This window comes from Myxocyprinus asiaticus, chromosome 29 (assembly GCF_019703515.2).
Source record: "Myxocyprinus asiaticus isolate MX2 ecotype Aquarium Trade chromosome 29, UBuf_Myxa_2, whole genome shotgun sequence".
NCBI classification, from domain to species: Eukaryota; Metazoa; Chordata; class Actinopteri; order Cypriniformes; family Catostomidae; genus Myxocyprinus; species Myxocyprinus asiaticus.
In genome coordinates, this window is record NC_059372.1 from 4,301,694 (window position 1) to 4,322,509 (window position 20,816).

The 20,816-nt window shown below is 38.9% G+C and overlaps 2 protein-coding genes, 1 long non-coding RNA gene and 1 pseudogene across 4 annotated transcripts in view; 1 reads left to right on the forward strand and 3 right to left on the reverse strand.

The window, feature by feature from the left end:
- LOC127420300 (zinc finger protein 431-like) overlaps positions 1–20,816 on the reverse strand; it is a 380,032-nt gene that overhangs the window by 229,614 nt on the left and 129,602 nt on the right. The gene's annotated exons all lie outside the window — the stretch shown is intronic.
- The window catches only part of LOC127420298 (zinc finger protein 493-like), a 259,674-nt pseudogene that overhangs the window by 184,082 nt on the left and 54,776 nt on the right, over positions 1–20,816 (reverse strand).
- Positions 1–20,816, reverse strand: part of LOC127420297 (zinc finger protein 208-like) — a 264,845-nt gene that overhangs the window by 48,493 nt on the left and 195,536 nt on the right. The window lies entirely within an intron of this gene.
- The window catches only part of LOC127420339 (uncharacterized), a 140,836-nt gene that overhangs the window by 146 nt on the left and 119,874 nt on the right, over positions 1–20,816 (forward strand). The window contains exon 2 of the long non-coding RNA XR_007893789.1: positions 73–203. This is a non-coding gene — a long non-coding RNA (uncharacterized LOC127420339). The remainder of the gene's footprint in view (positions 1–72; positions 204–20,816) is intronic.

Here is a 20,816-nt window from a genome sequence, read left to right on the forward strand (position 1 = left end):
AGTGAAACTCTTTTCACAGTGTGAGCACTTGTATGGTTTTTCTCCAGTATGGATTCTCCTGTGTGTTTTCAGGTTTTGTGACTGAGTGAAACTCTTTTCACACTGTGAGCACTTGTAAGGTTTTTCTCCAGTATGGATTCTCTCGTGTGTTTTCAGTCGTTGTGACTGAGTGAATCTCTTTTCACAGTGTGAGCACTTGTAAGGTTTTTCTCCAGTATGGATTCTCTTGTGTGTTTTCAGGTGTTGTGACTGAGTGAAACTCTTTTCACAGTGTGAGCACTTGTAAGGTCTTTCTCCAGTATGAACTTTCATGTGTTTATTAAATTGGCTTTTATTTGTGAAAATCTTTCCACACTGTAAGCAGGTGAAAGTATTTTTGACTGCTCTTCTTTTATGCTTTTCTGGTGATAAATTCTTCTTAATCTTTGAGCAACACAAAGATATTTCTCCAGTTGAGAAAGCATGATGTTTCTGACAATGAAGTTTGTCCTCCACTTTATTCAGTTCTTGATATTTCTCTTTCACTTCCATCAGCTCTACAATAAACACAGTAAATGGACAAAAATCAATTAAAGAGGGAGAAATGTAAAAATAAATTCAACTGAACCTTAATACAATGTCAGAACACAACAAATGTCCAGTATTAATTTGTATAAATTTGCATTTAATGATTATAGTCATCAGGGTTTGAAATTAACACCTGCCCACCCTAGAAATTAGCAGTAGCGGGTACTTCTTTCAGTCTTACCAGCCACTTTAGCAGGTGACGTTTTCAGGGTTTTTCCTGATTGTGAACTAAAGTTCTTATTGGAAAACAAAGTTTGAGCGAAACCTTAAGAATGAAAAGAACACTCAAGTGGAATGCAATGTCGACTCCCGCATCCTCCTTTCCACCCTGTACTAAGAACTTTACATCCTCCTATAGTATTATAAAATGGCACCTTCCTTTGGTATTCGTATTCATTTTTGACCAGAAGGTTTAGATGTGTAACCCATTTTTTTTTTAATGATGATAATGATACCATTGTTTTCTTCCCTTAAATATGAACAATAAAATTATGCATTTCTTCTGGGATTTTATACTATTTTGATCTTATTTACATGTACATTTCTAAATTTTAAGTTTTAAAAATAAAATTCAGAGCACTTCTGTAAGTTAAAACATGAAGAAAATGAGAATGTGCCATAAATTGGAGACATATTGCTGCCATCTGGTGAACAATATATAAATAACATTACTTGTCATGCAAGTAACAATCAGTAGATTATTTGTCAAAGTTTAGCCTTTTAAAATTTATCTGAAGTGTAATTATGTTGTTTATGTCATTATGCTTGTCATCAAACCTGACCATGGTGTTACAAAGAGAAGACACAGAATAAACTTTTTTCTACAAATAATTTATTTCAAACATAAAAATGTAATAACTCAATGTAAATGCTTAAAAAGTAAATGCATAATAATGTCAAGAAAATGAACATCAAGAAACAGAAATGAACTGCAAAATTAAAAAAAATTCAGCATTAAGAGTGTAAAACAGGATAATCAGAGTAAGCATTTTGCAATTTCAAACTTTCTAAAGTAAACATTTATTTTTCAAATGTGTGTCAGATTGCTGCCATCAAATAGAAAACAACAGATGACTTGTAGTTCCACTTATTGATGCTCTGGTTCTGTGTGTGTTGTGTGTGTGTTATCTCCACCCTTCATTTCGGAGTGTATCTTTAGCATTGTGGTGGATTTATTGGTTTTATTTGACAAATGCATCAAAAAAAGCATTGTGTTAAAGTCTCACCAGTTAATTCTTGTGTGTGTGTGTTTTGCACTGAGGACGTTTTAGTCTCATCCTGTAATTTCTGTCTGTTTTTCTTTCTGCGTTTTGGCTGGTATATTGATTGTATTTGACAGATTGCAAAAAATTTCTTTCCCATTCATTTTCAATGGTCGGTCAATTTTGTTTGTGAATACCAAAGATGTTTTTTTTATTTTTTTTTATTATTATTATTATTATTTTTTACGACCATTTAGACTTAAAGAATTGAGCAACATTTTTTGTTCAGATGAAAAATGGAGGAAAAGTCACCAAGTCTTGTACTGCTCAGATAAAGGAAACAATTTTTATTAAATGTAAAAAATTTATTTCTGTAAAAAAATGGCCAAATACCTTAGGAGGGTTAAGGATGGATGGATCGATAGCATTTGGGTCTGGGACAATCAACCTCTCTGCATATCTTAAAACACTCTCATTAATAAATGCGCATTGTGCAAACATTTAAAATGTTCTGACACTGATTGAAAGCCTTAGTGATGGGAAGATCGGATCATTTTACTGAGTCTCGTTCAGCAAAATGAACGAATCTTTATTCGTCATTTTGTTCATTTAAGCAAAATTAAATAAAAATGTAACATTTTCAATAGCCAAATCCCCCCCAACACATCTACTTATGCAAACTTTGATTATAGTCCCAATAAGGTAAAAATTATAATGCAGCCAAGGACAAATTATGAGAAACAGAAACAATTAGTTCACCGCTGGAATCTTCTTGTCCATGTCGTTCGTTCTCTCTCAAAAGAATGAATGACTCGGACCAAAAGACTCGAGAGGTGAACTAATAATTTCTGTTTCCTGTGTGAGCAATGCATAGCGTATACGGCTGTCACGTGACAAAAGAACGAACGACTCGTTCCAAAAGACTCGAGAGGTGAACTAATCATTTCTGTATCCTGTACAATGCCTATGCGGTTTTCATGTAACAAACAAACAGAGGTTGCGCAATGCACATGCGCGGCCAAAACTAAATGAACAAATCACTCTCTGAGACTACTCGTTCTTCTGAGTCACATAAAAGACTTGTTCAAAATGAACGAATCATTCATGAACGACCAGTCACTAGAAAGCCTGTCCTATCCCTGTGTCAGTATCGCGGGGAGGCTTTGCAGTCTTGAACACTCGCGTGATGCATCCTGGTATCAACTCTCTCAACTGCAGTGGTCACATGGTTTTATGAATAATCATGAGGCAGCACCTTTCTCATAGGACATAGGCATACCATCTCATTAATAATTATGAGACACAGATGGCACGACAATGTGCTATAGTAAATCGAAACGTCACATCAAGTGATTTTAAACCCAGAAGAAAAACAATCCCTAAATGAACCACTTTCCTTTTAAAATTAAAAATGAATGGATACTTACATCGTTTTCTATCATGTGTAAAACATAAAATGATGAGCCAAAACATTGTGACCACCTGCCAGATATGCTGCTGGTCCTCCACGTGCTGCCACAACATCACCGGCCCGTCGAGGCATGAACTCTACAAGACTTCTGAAGTTGTCCTGTGTATCTGGCACCAAGACATTAGCAGCAGATCCTTCAAGTCCTGTAAGTTGCAAGATGGAGCCACTGTGGATCGGACTTGTTGGTCCAGCACATCCCACAGATGCTCAATCAAATTGAGATCTAGGGAATTTGGAGGCCATGTATGTAGAGCGCATTATGCTGCTGAAAGAGGCCACTGCCATCAGGGAATACCATTGCCATAAAGGGGTGTCTCGGGTGGCTGGAGTCTCTGATGATCCTCCAAGCTTTTTTCACACACCGCCTGGTGTAGATGTCCTGGAGGGAGGGAAGCTCACCTCCGATGAGGTTTCTGGCAGTTCGCACCACCCTTTGCAGGGCTTTGTGGATGAGTGTGGTGCTGCAGCCAGTCAGGATGCTCTCTACAGTGCTGGTGTAGAACTGTGTGAGGATGTGGTGGATCATTCCAAACTACCTCAGCCGTCTCAGGAAGAAGAGGCGCTGGTGAGCCTTCTTCACAATGGCCTCAGTGTGGACGGACCATGTGAGTTCCTCAGTGATGTGAACACAGAGGAACTTGAAGCTGCTTACTCTCTACACTGGTGCTCCATTGATGGTGATGGGGCTGTGTTCTCTGTCTTTTCTCCTGAAGTCCAACACAAGCTCCTTGATCTTACTGACGTTGAGGGAGATGCTGTGCAACTCCTCTCTGTAGGCGGTTTCATCATTGTCAGTGATTAGACCTACCACCGTCGTATCAGCAAACGTAATGATGGCATTGGAGCTATGTGTTGCCACACAGTCATGTGTGTACAGGGAATACAGGAGTGGGCTGAGAACACAGCCCTGCGGGGCTCCAGTGTTGAGGGTCAGTGATGAGAAGATGTTGCTGCCCATTCTAACCACCTGGCATCTGCTCGACAGGAAGTCCAGGATCCAGCTGCACAGCGAGCTATTTAAGCCCAGAGCCTGGAGTTTCACATCAAGCTTGGAAATGCTAAGCTGTAGTCTACAAACAGCATTCTCACATATGTGTTCCTTTTTTCCAGGTGGGAGAGAGCGGTGTGTAGTGTAGATGCAATGGCATCATTAGTGGAGTGGTTGTTGCGGTAAGCAAACTGCAGTGAGTACAGTGAGGCAGGCAGCACAGAGCAGATGTAATCTCTGATTAGTCTCTCAAAGCATTTGCTGATGATGGGGGTCAGAGCAACAGGATGCCAGTCATTTAAGCAAGTGATTTTGGATTGCTTTGGTACAGGCACAATGGTGGACATTTTAAAGCATGTGGGGACCACAGACAATGAGAGGGAAAGGTTGAATGTCCACAAAAACACCAGCCAGTTGGTTCACGCACGCTCTGATGATGAGGCCTGGAATGCCATCTGGACCCGCGGCTTTCCAGATATTCACCCGTCGGAAGGATCGGGTTACATCCGCTACAGAGACTGAGACTGAACTAACCTCTGTAGCTTCAGCCGCGTGAGCTCTCTCCGCGAGGGCGGTGTTGTTTCCCTCTAAACGAGCATAAAATTTTTATGTTTGACAGCGTGCACCCATTTTTCGCATCTGTGTTACACAGATTATTGCATCGATCTCAAAGCACCACTTATCAAGAACAACCATAACAACAAACAATTGCATGAGGAATTCACATCGATCTCAAACCCTCACTGCACAGGAACAACCAACAACAACAAACAACTGTGGTAAGTCATGGTATCCACTCATTTGATTTCTTCCTGCATTACATGTCACATGTTTACTATAGCTTCTTCCGTCAGTAGTGAGGGATACACATGTGATAAAAGTTAGGAATTAGTCAGGCTGACGGAGAAGGTTAATGAGTTAGAGACACGCATCCAAACGCTAGTGGAGGTCAGTAAGAAAGAGAAGCCGATACAGTTTCGGATGCGGGTAGTACAGCGAGCAACACACACTTTGTTTCTGGCTCAAGAGCCCCTGCAGCAGGGCGTTTGGGTAACGTCTCGGCGGCATACTCGCTTAGCAAAGCGACACCACTCCCCCATTACTGTTAGGGTTTCCAGTTGATTCTCCTCATTCAGTGATGCACCCACTGAGAAACATGTTGAAAGAGCCCTAATAATTGGCAATTCTATTGTAAGGAACGTTGAAATAGATACTCCAGACACTATCGGTAAATGCATTTCCGGGGATCGAACGTCTGACATCAGATCAAATTTACAAGTGCTGGCTAATGCTAAATGTAGATTTTCTAAAATTGTTATTCATGTCGGCACTAATGATGTCTGGCTTCGCCAGTCGGAGATCACTAGAGATAATGTTAAAGAGGTGTGTGAACTTGCAAAAATGATGTCAGACACTGTAATATGCTCGGGCCCCCTCCCTGCTCATCGTGGTGACGAGGTTTATAGTAGATTAGTGTCACTGAATGGCTGGATGTCTGAGTGGTGTCCGGAGAATAGCATAGGATTTATAGACAATTGGAAAAGTTTTTGGGGTAGACCTGACCTGCTAAAGAGAAACTGACTCCATCCCTCCAGGGAAGATGCTGCTCTCCTCTCAAGTAATTTGGCTCATAGTCTTAATAATGATAGTATCTGGGGGGGCTTGGGTAGCTCAGTGGTAGAATACGCTGGCTACCACCCCTGGAGTTCGCTAGCTCGCTAGTTCGAATCCCAGGGCATGCTGAGTGACTCCAGCCAGGTCTCCTAAGCAACCAAATAGTCCCGGTTGCTAGGGAGGGTAGAGTCACATGGGGTGAACTCCTTGTGGTCGCTATAATGTGGTTCGTTCTTGGTGTGGTGAGTTGAGTTGAATTGGCCATACCAAATTGGGAGAAAAAGGAAAAAAAATAAAATAAAAATAATGATAGTATCTGACTAACTGGGGCCCAGGTCAGGAAGCAGACAAACTGGTTAATCCAAACATCAGCTAGCTGCCTTGAGACGTCACACAGGTCACATAAACTACAACACATAGAGACTGTATCACATAGATATCGTATAGAGACTGTCTGATCCCCGAACTACCAAACGCAAAACTTTCACTAAATAGAAAAAATTTGATTACAGTTAAACTTGGAAAAAATAAAATAAAAAATAAACATCATATGAAGGTAGGGCTACTAAACATTAAATCTCTTTCTACCAAAGCACTAATTGTAAATGAAATTATTACAGATCATAGTTTAGATACGCTCTCTTTGACCGAAACCTGGCTTAAACCGGATTAATATATTAGTTTAAATGAATCTATTCCCCCAGGTTATTGTTATAAACATGAGCCTCGTCTGAAGGGTCGAGGAGGTGATGTTGCTACAATTTACAGTGAAGTTTTTGGTATTACTCAGAGGACAGGATATAAGTTTAAGTCTTTTGAAATAATAATGCTTAATGTGACACCGTCAGATACAAATAAAAAACTCTGTCGTCTTTTGCCTTTGCTACAGTATATAGATCACCCGGGCCTTATTCTGATTTCCTTGGTGAATTTACTAATTTTTTTCTCAGACCTTGTAGTTGCTGTAGATAGAGCTTTAATTGTTGGTGACTTCAACATTCACATAAATAATGAAAATGACACATTGTTATTAGTATTTATCGATATTCTCAACTCTCTTGAAGTCAGACAAAATGTGACAGGACCAACTCATCGCCATAATCATATGCTAGATTTAATTCTCTCATACGGAGTTGATGTTGATACTATAGAAATTCTACCGCAGAGCGATGACATCTCAGATCATTACCTCGTCTCTTGTATGCTGCCATCAGCTAATGTTACTCAATCTACACCACGCTATCGTTCAGATAGAACTATTCTTTCGACCACTAAAGATGGCTTCACTAATAATCTTCCAGATCTATCTCATACACTCAATAATCCCCAAAGTCTAGAAGAACATGATGAAATAACAGAAAATATCTAGCACTCTTGATAGTGTCGCCCCCCTTCGATTAAAGAAAAAAGCCCCGCACCATGGTACAATGATCACACTCATGCTCTCTAGAGTAGCTCAGAAAATGAAGCGCAAGTGGAAGAATATAAAATCAGAGGTATTTCGCGGTGCATGTCAGGATAGTGTCTGTAGCTACAGACAGGCACTAAAAGCTGCCAGGTCAGCATATTTTTGCAAACTCATAGAAAATAACCACAACAATCCTAGGTGTTTATTCCATCACAGCACAATAGTAATGACTTAATGAATTACTTTACTGATCAAATTGAAATAATCAGAAATAAAATTGGAATTATGCAGTCTGTCACAATACCTCAGAAAACAGTGTCTCAAATTTCCTCACGTGCAGCTTCAATGCTTTGCTGTCATAGGTCATGAAGAGCTAACAAAACTTCAAAAGCCACAACATGTATGTTAGATCCAATACCAATTAAGCTCTTAAAAGAAGTATTCCCTGTAATCTCAGAACCTCTTCTTAATATTATGAACTCCTCGCTATCCTTAGGACATGTCCCAAGAAACTTTAAAATGGCAGTTATCAAACCACTTACTAAGAAGCCACAACTTGATCCTGGAGAATTATTGACTGATTTCAAATCTCATGTTTATGTTGAAAATACTAGAAAAGGTAGTGTCCTCCCAACTATGTGCATTTCTATAGAGAAATAATATATATGAACAATTTCAGTCAGGATTTAGGCCCCATCACAGTACAGAGACTGCACTTATCAGAGTTACAAATGACTTGCTCTTATCATCTGATCATGGCTGCATTTCACTTCTTGTGCTTTTAGATCTTAGTGCTGCCTTCGACACGATAGATTACGACATCCTCTTGAATAGGCTAGAGAATTATGTTGGCATTTGTGGACTTGCATTAGCATGGTTTAGGTCCTATTTAGCAGACCGCTACCACTTTGTAAATGAGGAATTGTCAAACCAAACAAAAGTATGGAGTGCCACAGGGATCAGTTTTAGGGCCTCTGCTTTTCTTCTTGTATATGCTTTTCCTGGGAGATATTATCTGGAATCGTGGAATAAGTTTCCACTGTTATGCCGACGATACCCAACTTTATATTTCTTCAAAACCTGACAAAAGTTCACAATTCTCCAAATTAGCAAAGTGTAGCAATTAGAGCCCAACCGATATGGGATTTTTGAGACTGATTTTTAGAAGGGAAAAATTCACAGATTACTGATATGGTGGCCGATATAGTTAACTTTTGAGCTGGAATGAAAACAGACCTTTTGTATGTGGATTGTGCACCAATTTTGCACCAATATGACTATGCAAAGGTACTCTGAAGGCTGCCTTCTTAAATATTTTTATCAAAGAGTATTTGACATTATTATTATACATTGTCAACAAATTCTAGAAATGAACACTGAAAAAATAAAGAATAAATAAAAAAGCAATAAATAGCTAAAAAAACATCAGTAGTGTATGTTCAGTATCAGTCAGTTCCTGAACATTTAAAAATTGCATAAAAATTATTTAGCTCATCCAGGAGAGAGGCAGCGGTGTTCACGGCAGAGTTTTTATTCCCTTTAAAGTCCGTGATGATATTAATTCCCTGCCACATGCTTCTAGAGTTGGTGGTGTTAAACTGTCCTTCAATCCTTTTCCTGTACTGGCGTTTTGTTATGCTCTCCGCGTTCCCGGAATTAAAAGCGGAGGTCCGCGCATTAAGTGCCACGCGAACATCGCTATTAATCCAAGGTTTCTGGTTCGGGTAGATCCGTATTGTTTTGGATGGAACAACATCCTCTACGCACTTTCTGATAAAACACGTTAAGCTATCAGCGTACACCTCGATGTCGTCATCAGAGGCGGACCGGAACATCTCCCAGTCTACGTGATCAAAACAGTCTTGTGGCGTAGAATCTAATTGGTCCGACCAGCACTGGATCGTTCTGAGGGTGGGTGCTTCCTGTTTCAGTTTCTGCCTGTAAGCGGGCAGAAGCAGAATGGAAGAGTGGTCTAATTTGCCAAATGGTGGGCGGGGGAGGGATTTGTAGCCATCCTGGAAGAGAGAGTAGCAATGGTCCAAAACCCGGTCCCCTCGTGTTAAAACTGATGTGTTGGTGGTATTTTGGTGCAACTGATTTAAAATTGGCTTTGTTAAAGTAAATGAACGTGGCCTCAGGTTTCCTGCTTGCTTATAATCCCGTACAGTTCCTTGAGTGCCCGGTCTGTGTCGGCTTGTGGGGGGATGTACACAGCTGTGATAATGACCGCTGTGAATTCCCTCGGTAGCCAGATTGGTCGACACAGAAGCATGAGAAATTCCAGATCAGGAGAGCAGAAAGACTTGATAGAATGTACATTCCTCTGATCACACCAGGATTTGTTGATCATAAAACATATACCTGCTCTGTCCGCTCGGTGCATGGAGAACTCCACGGGTTCGATGGCCGAGTCTGGAATCTCCGCAGACATCCAAGTTTCTGTAAGGCAGTTAATGCAGCAGTCCCTCGTCTCTCATTGGAAAGAGATCCGCACTCTCAGAGCTTGTTGTCCAGAGACTGAACATTTGCCAGTAGAATACTGGGTAGCGGGGGTCGATTTGCACGACGTCTTACTCTGATGAGAACGCCGGCTCTGTTTCCCCTTTTCCTTCTGCGTTTTCGTGGCTGGGCAGCCCAGATAATGGGCTCCGCTGGCGTGTTTGTAAACAGCAGGTCGGCATTTAGGAATTTGAAGTCCGGTTTATGGTGTGTAATTGCAGAACCAATGTCCAAAAGTGTTTGTCTGTCACAGACAATAAGGCAAAAAACATCCAAGACAAAAATCATAAGAATTGTAAACAAAACAAAAAACTACAATGTTGTTTTGGAGCTTGCAACGCAGCAGCCATACTCGGCGCCATCTTGATGCATTAGTTATTAATCTTACAGTTCTTACAAAATCTTTGTTTAAACACTGACCCTTAAAACTTACTTAGTTTAATCATTTTAAACCATGACTTGCATTATATTCATGATGTTAGCCAGAGGGGAACTGGCCCCACAGTGAGCCTGGTCTCTCCCAAGGTTATTTTTCTCCATTAACCAACATCTTATGGAGTTTTGTGTTCCTTGCCACAGTCGCCTTCGGATTGCTCACTGGGTTTCTAAACACAATTCACAATCGTATTTTATGAAAGTACACAATGATGACTCTAAGACATTGTAGATATTACAGTTTCATTTTCTGTTAATGCATGATTTTCTGTAAAGCTGCTTTGAAATGATGTGTGTTGTGAAAGCCGCTAAACAAATAAAAATGACTTGAGGTAGGTGGCACTTGTCAAACTGACGTCCACATGGTTTCCCAGCAAAACATTGCCCAGAGCATCACACTCACTCCACTGGCTTGTCATCTTACCACAGTGCATCCTGTTGCCATCACTTCTCCAGGTAAACGGCGCACACGTACAAGGCCGTCCACATGATGTAAAAGAAAATGGGACTCATTGGACCAGGCGAGCTTCTTCCACTGCTTCAAGGTCCAGTTCCGAAGCTTGCGTGCCCATTGTAGGTGCTATCGATGGTGGACAGGGGTCATCATGGGCACTCTGAATGGTGTGAGGCTACGCAGCCCCATACACAGCAGGGTGCAATGCACTGTGTGTTGTGACACATTCCTCCTGTAACCATCATTAAAATTTTCTGTGAATTTTGCCACAGTAGACCTTCTGTCGGTTCAGACCAGATAGGATAGCCTTCGTTGCCCTCGTGCATCGATGAGCCTTGGCTGCCCAACACCCTGTCGCCGGTTTGTGGTTTGTCCCTCCTCGGACCACTGTCGGTAGGTACTCACCACTGCTGACCGGGAGCACCCCACAAGCCTTGCCGTTTCAGAGATGCTCTGACCCAGTCGTCTGGCCATAACAATTTGGCCCTTGTCAAAGTCGCTTAGGTCTTCACTCCTGCCCATTTCTCCTGCATTCAACACGTTGACAACAAGAACTGATTGTTCGCTTACCATCTAATCTACCCACACCTTGACATGTGGCTTTGTTGGGAAATGATTAACGTTATTTGCTTCAACTGTGAGTGGACATAATGTTTTGGCTCATCATTGTACATATCTGTTAACATCTCAGTAAATGTAGTTTAGTGTTTCATGACCCTTTAAATACAGATTATGTTATTTACTATGGTGGGTCGCTACTTTGTCCATTTTAAAATCTGGGTTTAGAAGCAAAACCAGTTGAGAACCACTGGGCTAGAAATCCAACCAACACAGGACAACGAAACAGAATTATAAAGTGTGCTTTATTATTTGCAGCTTTCTTTTTCTTAAGTTGAATGGCAAGCGCACATCATCACTGTTTCTTTTCTTTTTTTTTCCACTGCTACACTGTAGATCCAAAAAGGTGCAGCGCAACATGTACCTTTTTAAAAGAAAATGAGCACTTAAAAATAAAAACAGTAAGCAACTGTTTTGAGTGATAAATGACTTGTAAAATGACAGTCGATTGACATGAATTTGTAAATCATTAAAGGAAGAAACATACCTGAAGAAATATAATAATCTTCATCTCCCTGTTGTTCCTCTGCTGTGTTTTCTTCTTTTATCTCCTCCTGCTTCACTTCAATCTTCACTGGTGTCTGCAGCATCTGCTGTTCTCCAGCATTACAGACAGAAGCCAGAGACTCTGGGGAGGTTTGATCATCATCATTATCATTACTCTGTTGTTCCTCTACTTTTATCTCCTCCTGCTTCACTTCGATCTTCACTGGTATCTGCAGCATCTGTTGTTCTCCAGCGTCACAGACAGAAGTCAGAGACTCTGTGGAGGTCTGATCACCCTGATTACCATCAGTAGAACAGAGTAAAGTGAGCTGTGACTCCTGTGTGTCTCTGGATCTCTGTTCAGAGAGTTTGTCCAGCAGTCGCTGTGGTGTGGACTGATCTCTGCCGCTCCACACTGAATCCTGACATTCTGTGGAGGTCCTATCAGTCACACACACTGAAGATTGACAGGAAACATTTTCCAGCTCCTGACAAATACAATCACATCTGTACCGTTCATCATATCACATCATTTGAAAGCTTACAATCTCAACTTTAAGGATGAAATGAATGTTTAACCTGTAACCTGTCCTCTCTCTCCATCAGCTTTGTCTTCATTGACGTCACCTCTTTCTTCAGCTGAGAGATTTTTGTGATGAAATCATCAATATTCAGCATGGACAGATCAGATTTACTGCAGATCACATCCACCTGCTCTCTCATGATGAACATCTGAACACAAATATATTATCATTATGATGGACTGACATTCATCAAACTCAAAAAGATTATTATAGGATTATATACAGCTCTGTTAAATAACTTTGTTTCTGATATGGTAGCCTATAAATATAAATGTGTGCGTGGAGTTTGGTTTCATTTTCCTGACAGCAAGAATATTACCAGATATTATAACAGGCTTTAACATATATTTAATTATAAATTAGACATAATAGTTAATTTACAATCAGCTGATGAATTTAACGAGCTCATTTATCAGAAATTAACTAATTTGGGGTTTTGTTGTTACATTTCGGTGACTTTGGGAGCTGTTTTTTCTACACCATTTTCTAGTACTCTTGTGTAGCACTAATGTAAATACAGATTGTTTCAAAAGTTCAATTTTATATTTGAATTTATTAAAGACATTGTAACAATTACCAAAATAAGCTTTTTTCATTACATATCAAAAATGGTTGTTTGGTTGATGCCACTAACAAACTCTATATGACAAAGTGTTTTTTAAGCATGACATCATCATACAAACCATTCTTATCGCTAAAAGGCCATTTGAAAGGAAACAGGCAGAAGACGGCAAATTTCGCAAACATTTTTTTTTACGCATTTTCACTGTCAATAACAGAAACAGCGTGAAAAGTGAATGGAAACTAGATTATTGACAAACTCTATATTTTAGTACATTGTAACTTTGTTTTAAAATGGCAAAATTTTTAAATAAATTTTTTAATTATGTTAAAGCGTTCATGAAATGCTCTTTTTTATATAGTTTTATTGTCTTCCGTCAGGTCCACCGATAACGTTAGTAACTTTTTTGCATTAAAACATTTTTCACCCTCTCTCTGGCCTGACATTGATCAAGTTTTGTGTTCCCTCGCAATAAATGTACCATGATTTTACTACAGTATCCATATTTTAACAATGATATTCAAAGTGACACCATAGACTAATAATAAATGAAAACTGTGGTTAATTTTGTGTTATTATGGTTTGACCACAAATACCATAGTTTAACTGTGGTTACTGTAGTAGTTTAATCATGGTATTTGAAGTAAAACCATAGTAACCACAAGATTAACCATGATAAATCTATAATAAAATAAAAACATACAATAGAAAAATCACGGCTTTACTATAGTAGTTACCATGACAGTGTAATGTTTTTGTTTTTTGGTCTGAAACATGGTTTTACTATAGTAATATTGTAGTAAACATGACTGAGGTGGGCCATGTTTGTTTTTGTTTCTTTGGGACCAAAACCATGTTTTAATATAGATTATCCATGGTTAATCTTGTGATTACTTTAGTTTTATTACAAATACAATGGTTAAACTACCACAGTAATCATAGTTAAACTATAGTTATTGTAGTAAAACCATAATAATCACAAAATTATGTTTTTTAAAGCACAGTATTCGTTTTCCTGTAGTATTATAGTTTCACTACGAATATCATGGTTAAATATGGTTACTGTAGTAAAATCATGGTAAATTTATTGCGAGGGAAAGTAAAACTATTTCAGAAAACAAATTCCCCCTGAAGGGGCTCCGAAGTTTTTTGTTTGTTTCTCCTGAAACTGAATATTTTAAAGAGTCACAAAACCGCCACAAACGACGATAATAATCTTCTGTTACGATCATTAAAACGCCAAAGACAGAAAAACACAAACATAAACTCACAAATGAAGTTAAACACATTCAAACACGTACAGACAAATTATTCTTCTTCGTCTTCTTCTTCTTCTTCTTCTTCTTGTTTTATGGCGGATCACAAACACATAAGTGCAATACCGCCACCTATCACCTAAATAGACCATTGACACTCTACATACAATCACCCTTAATTCTTAAACCAGCATAGAGGCTGAGGATTCGTCCGGCGCTGCGTGTTCAGCTCCTCCGTTCTCACACTCAGCCCCAATGGAGGGGGAAAATAAATGAGGAGGGAAAAAAAACATTTCTTAACCTACATACCTATATACAATTGTGCAAACCTGTACTTCCCAAATATTGTAACAATAATGGTTATGTTTCTACCTGGATTTAGTACATTTTTAATTGTAAACTGCTCACCCTTATTTACTAGTTCATCCTTCCACTCATTCCTTTCAACAGTATATTTCCTACAGTGCATTATAACATGCTCAACTGTTTCATTAACACCACATACCTCACATAGACCCGTTGGATGTTTGCCTACTAAATGCATTGTACTGTTCAACCTTGTATGCCCCAATCTTAATCTTGTAATTATGTTCTCCTCAAATCTGCTCCCACCTGATACTCTTCCCTTACTCACTACTGACTGTATGAGATACAAATGTCTACCTTTTGTGTCAGTGTCCCAATACTGTTGCCATAATTTCAGAATATACTTTCTGATTATTGACTTTATTTCTGACCTGCTAAAAGGAATCTGGATATCAACTATCTCTCGCTCTATGGACGTTTTTGCTAAAACATCTGCCTCTTCATTACCTCTCAACCCAATATGAGCCAGAACCCACAAAAACTGTACCTTTATACTATTTTGCTTAAGTGAATATAATGCTTGAATAATCTCTATTATCATATCTTGTCTTGTTTCTGACTTCTGCTTATTCAGACTTATTAGAGCTGAACTAGAATCTGAGCATATTATTGCCTTAGATATTTTAACTTCACTAATCCACTTTATTGCCATAATTATTGCAAACATCTCTCCAGTATACACTGATAGGTAATCTGAAATCCTGTTATTCTTATACACTTTAAACTTTGGAATTATGAATGCAGCACCCACATGACCTGTTTTTGATTCTTTCGAAGCATCTGTGTAAATGTGGATATAATCCCCATATCTTGACCCCACATACTCCCTTACATCATATACCTCAGCTTCATATGGACCTTCCTTTGCCTTCTTTCTAATAAATTTAGATCAACTTCTGATTGGGGCATAATCCACAGTGGCACTGGAGATAAAGGAATTATTGGAGCATATCTAAATTCTTCCAGTCTCATACCTTTTACTAATTTCCCCACACTCCATCCAAAACTATTGCACTCTTTCTTCTCATATTCCCAATTAGGCATCAATACCTTTTTTTGTAGGGTGATTCCCACTCTGACCTTTAAGATTTACCCAATAAGACGCCATTAATTGTTGTCTTCTTATCTGCATAGGCATTACATACTTGAAGAGCTGAAACTGGAGAAGTCAAATATGCTCCGCAACAAATTCTTAGGGCTTGAGACTGAATTCTATCCAATTTAATTAAATGAGATTTATTTGCAGAACCAGTATAGATCTTATCATGGATTTATATATGGTTTTTAAAGCCAACCTATCTGCTCCCCATTCCTGTCCTGAAATACACCTCATTACATTCACTACTTGCTTACATCTTCCCACCATCTTTTCTATAAGCTCTCTCTAGGTTAATCTGCTATTAAACCATATTCCTAGAAATCTTATTATATTTACACGTTCTAGTTCTTGTTTATATAATTTTAATTTAACATCCACCTTCCTCTTCATATTTGTAAAAAGTATTATTTTTGTCTTTTCCACTGAAAACTTGAATCCATTTTCCCCTGACCACTTTTCAACTTCATTTAACGCACATTGCATTTTCTTCATATTCTATATTCTTTCCTTTAACCCAGAGAGCCCCATCATCAGCAAACAATGATTTCCCCATACTTGTATGTATCCTTAAGAAAACATCATTAATCATGATGATAAGTGGACTTATTACACTGCCCTGGGGTGTTCCATTATCAATCACACCACTAGAGGATATAGCTCCGCCAACCTTCACCCTAAATCTTCTCCCGATTAAAAACTATTTAACCCAGTTATACATTCTTCCTTTTCTATTCATATTTCCTAGCTTTATTAATAATCCCTCCTTCCACAACATATCATACGCCTTTTCTATATCGAAGAAAACAGCGATGACACTTTCCTTATTTATAAATGCCTTCCTTATATCAGCTTCTAAAGATACTATTGGATCCAAAGTCCCTCTTCCACACCTAAACCCACTTTAATAAGGAGAAAAACAGCTCCCTTTTTCCAAATGATATGTCAGTCTATCAGTTATCATTCTCTCCATTACCTTGCATAAATGAGAGGTTAGAGCTATTGGACGATAATTTATAGGATTACTTGGATCTTTCCCTGGCTTTTTAATGGGTATAATTAATGCTTCCTTCCAACTTTGAAGAAGTATACCTTCTATCCATATTCTATTATAAAATGCTAAAATCGCCTTTATAGAAACGTCACTAAAATACTTCATCATACAATAACTAACTCCATCTAAACCTGGAGTAGATAGTTTCATTCTTTTCACTGCCCTCTTTAATTCACTCATAGAGAATGGGACATCCAACGGATGATTAACGGTCTCTTTTTTCCCCATTAAATCTGGATACTCTTTCAACACATCCTCTCTTATTTCCTTACTCTGCTCAGTCAAATTTTCTGAACTATTTACTTTAATAAATGCCTTTAGAAACATTTCCACTTTCTCTCCATCCTCCACAGCTGTTTCTCCATTCATGCTTAAAACTGGATATCCATTATTCTTTTGAATTCCCTTCATTTTCTTAATCATGCCCCACACCTCTTTCATTGATGTATTCTTCCCTATTTCACTACAATATGATATCCAATACACCTTCTTGGCTTTCCTTACTGTCCTTCTTACTACTGCTTGTGCTTGTTTATACTTTATAAAATCTTGAAAGTTATGAGATTTCCTGACTGTCCTAAATGCTTTCCTTTTTCCTTCTTAGAGCACATGCACACTCTTCATTCCACCAGGGAATTATCTTAACATTGAGAGTCAAATTATATTTAGCAGTGGAGTCTTCCTATCCTTCACTTCAGGATAGGAGTCCCGAGGTTGAGACAGGGAAACAAATAGAATAACATTTGCATAGATGCCATTCAATTTATTGCAGAGTTATAGATCATGATCAGTGTTTCTGGTTTCTGGTTCCGTAGACCTTAAAGCAGCCTAATTGTGAATTGAAGGATAAATTAGGTGTATGCCTGGCTAAATAGATGAGTCTTTAGTCTAGACTTAAACTGAGTGAGTGTGTCTGCATCTCGAACAGTGTTAGGGAGACTATTACATAGTTTAGGAGCCAAATATGAATAGGATCTACCTATTTTTGAGGATTTTGATATTCTAGGAACTATTAACAGGCCAGAATTTTGCGATCGTAATGAACATGATGCAATATAGCATGGTAGAAGGTCACTTAAGTACTGCAGAGCTAGACCATTCAATGCTTTGTACGTTGTTATGTAACAACAATAAAATGGGGCTAATATGATCATATTTCTTGGTTCTAGTCAGCACTCTGGCTGCTGCATTTTGAACCAATTGAAGTTTATTTATTGATCTTGCTGGACATCCTCCCAGTAAATCATTAAAATAATCTAGTCTTGAGGTCATGAACGTATGAATTATTTTTTCGGCAACAGAGAGCATGTGTCGTAATTTAGCAATATTCCTTAGGTGGAAGAATGCTGTTCTACAAACATTGGTAATTTGATTTTCAAAGGACAGATTGGTATCAAATATAACAAAGTTCTTTGCTGTTGAAGACGATGTAACAGTACATACATCGAGAGTCAAATTATATTTTAGCGGCTTGTTTTTAGAGGTTTTTGGTCCAATAATTAGTAACTCTGTTGTGTTGGAATTGAGTAGAAGGAAATTTCTGGCCATCCAATCTTTGATTTCATTGATACACTCTGCTAATTTGGAGAATTGTGAAATTTCGTCAGGTTTTGAAGAAATATAAAGTTGAATATCGTTGGCATAACAGTGGAAACGTATTCCTCGATTCCTGATAATATCTCCCAGGGGAAGCATATACAAGGAGAAAAGCAGAGGCCCTAAAACTGATCCCTGTGGCACTCCATACTTTACTTTTGTTTGGTTTGACAATTCCACATTTACATAGACAAAGTGGTAGCGGTCTGCTAAATAGGACCTAAACCATGCTAATGCAAGTCCACAAATGCCAACATAATTCTCTAGCCTATTAAAGAGAATGTTGTGATCTATCGTGTCAAATGCAGCACTAAGATCTAAAAGCACGAGAAGTGAAATGCAGCCGCGATCAGATGATAAGAGCAAGTCATTTGTAACTGATAAGTGCAGTCTCTGTACTGTGATAGGGACTAAATCCTGACTGAAATTGTTCATATATACTATTTCTCTGTAGAAATGAACATAGTTTGGAGGATACTACCTTTTCTAGTATTTTTCTGAGGTACTATGACAGATGATTGCCTAATTCCAATTTTATTTCTGATTATTCCAATTTTATCAGTAAAGAAATTCATGAAGTCATTACTCTTGTGCTGCGATGGAATATCTGGTTCAGTTGAGGCTTTATTCCTAACCAATTTAGCCACAGTACTGAATAAACACCTAGGATTGTTGTGGTTATTTTCTATGAGTTTGCCAAAATATGCTGACCTGGCAGCTTTAATGCCTGTTTGTAGAAACAGACACTATCATTCCATGCACTGCAAAATACCTCTAATTTTGTATTCTTCCACTTGCACTCCATTTTCCGAGCTGCTCTCTTGAGAGCATGAGTGTGATCATTGTACCATAATACAGGGCTTTTTTTCTTTAATTTTCTTTCACTGAAGGGGGGTAACACTATCAAGAGTGCTAGAGAAGGGTTCACTTGAAGCCATGCGAGAGGCAGACGTGTGAGACACGAGCTCTGCAAACTTTGCCAGTTTTTTAATTATTTTCATGTTGTGATCCGGTGAGATTCGATACACCCAGTTACATACTTGCTCTTTGAGGTAACATGGTAGGCAAAGAAGTCAAAATCCTCAGACTCTGGAGACATTAAAAAACACTTATGTGTTCAAGCTGAGGTCTCTGGCGGCCCTGCGAGCCAGGGACTCGATTTGGATGGGAGAAGATATTCAGCGTCAGTTGTCCAACATGTCGGTGATGTTGACGAAGGTTCTTGCTGACTTGGAGGATCTCGCTGTAAAATGTTGATCGATTACGGCAATGGAAACAAAATTCTCTGAGTTGTTTACAAGAGTGACAGAAGTTGAAAAATGAATTGATTATATTGAGTCATCAGAAAGGGAATTATTCACTAATCCGCCCGCATCCAAAACAGATTTGGAATTAATTTCGGAAAAACTGGAATAGGGCAGAGATATGGTGAAATTCCTGGACAAGCTTTTCCCGAGTGTGCTCGACATAACAGGCCACAAGCTGGTAATTGAGCGAGCTCACAGAGTCCCGGCTCGCAGATCTGCTGAGGGAGACAGGCCTCGATCCATTCTGGCCAAATTTCTGAAATCATCCGATAAAGATCTCGTGTTGCACCAGGTGAGGAGTAAAGGGAAGCTTTCTTGGAAGAACCATAATATTTTCTTGTTCCCGGACTTTGCGAATTCGACAAGAGAGAAACGCAATCGGTTCAAGGAATGTAAGAAACTCTTACACCAACAAAAGATCGCCTTTGCATTGATGTTCCCGGCCAAACTGAGAATAGAAACGAAGAATGGTCGCAAAGTATTTACTTGTCCAAAACAGGCACTCTCCTTTATAAATACATTGGAGTAAGCCATTTGATGTTTCATATATTAGTGGACTGACTCGCGGTTTAGGGACTCTATTATCTGAGGAAGCTGGGTGCCATTTTTGTTTCTTTTTGCGCTGGCTCTGCCTAGTGGCTGGAGTTTATTTTACGGCATGACTCCAAGAAACTTTTGCATTGAAGAAAGATTTTTTTTACACTGAATTTCCCAGCCAGATCGAGAATGGACACTTTGGATGACCGCAAAATATCTACATGCTCACATAAAGACGTCTTTTATAAAGTTGACGGGCTGAGTAAGTTATGGTGTTTTTTTGTTTGTTTTTTTTAGTTTGGCTCTCGATCATCCAAGGAACCAGGATGCTAGTTTTGTTTTTCGTGCTGGCTCTGCCTAGTGGCTGGAGCTTGTTTTGTGGAATTACACTACTTCGGGACAGTTGTGGTTAAATCTGTTTGTTCTTTGTGCTTATGCCTCCTAGTATAATGATTACATCATCTGCTGCACTCATAACAGCTGGAAAAGTTTTATATCAGCTGGAGTTTATTTTGTGGAGGACCACACCTTCGAGACAGTTCTGTGAATGAATCTACATGTTTTTTCTGTTATTCTGCCTGTTGACTGGGGTCTGTTTTACATAGTATTTTCTGTTATATAATTTTGCCTCACAAAATTTGTGCAGAAGCACCGGACTTGAATAATCCGTTGGCAAAGTTGTCGCGGGGGTTCTCACATGCGTACATGGACTCATT